Below are 979 nucleotides of genomic sequence, written 5' to 3' on the forward strand. Positions count from 1 at the left end.
GTTAGGTAGGTAGGGAGGCTCTAGATAGTCGCTTATAGGCACTAATAAAAGGCTAGCGTTATAACTATAAGTATAATTTAATTGGAAAGGGACCTAGCTAAAATATAGGAGATAAAGGTATATAGAGACTTAGAAATAGTAAAACCTTAAAAACGTATCTTAGAAGAATTAATTAATCTTAATAAATATAGTAAATAAGGACCTACTAGTATTAGGGGTAGTAATTTAAAGTAGAGATAATCTATTATAAAATAAGGTCTAGACCTACTCTAGTGTAATACGCTAGTTGGATAGAAGAGGAAAATACCTATAGGCGTGCCTATAGATACTACCGAAAGGCCTATTATTTTTTTTTAAAAAAAAAATAGCTAACCTTAATACCCTACGGAGTTAAAAAAGAATATTTTGCCTATAAAGTATCCTAAATAAAAATTAAGATAATATCCTCTATAGTAAACCTAGTACTATTATAATAGGGAATTATTATAATATAAATTAATTATTTATATTAAATAGCTTCTTTAATAAATAGCTAGTTTGAATTTCGGAAGTTACTTTTAATTAATTATAAGGTGTCGTTACTATATCTAAATATATAATTTAGACTAAATAGACGACTTAACTATATACTAGAGAAACTATCTATATATAAGGGTATATAGCTTATTAGGATAAAGATTAGTATTAAAGATATCTTTATATATTGAGATTTATGACTTCTCTAGACATCTCTAGGCATAAAATACCTACTTCGCTAAAGCATAAATCTTATAATCAGTATTAAACCTACCATATAGAGGATAATTTAGGAGAAATACTCTCTATTAAATAGGATCTCTCTCTTATAGAGGAGAGATTAGACCTAAACCACCTTATTAGCCTTTTATATGTATACTTCCTCGTAAATTCATCGTATAATTCTTGACATTATAGATTTTAAACTATATTCTTTTATATAATTCTAGGGGACCGGTAATTC

This window comes from Penicillium arizonense (assembly GCF_001773325.1).
Source record: "Penicillium arizonense strain CBS 141311 chromosome Unknown PENARI_contig017, whole genome shotgun sequence".
NCBI lineage: Eukaryota > Fungi > Ascomycota > Eurotiomycetes > Eurotiales > Aspergillaceae > Penicillium > Penicillium arizonense.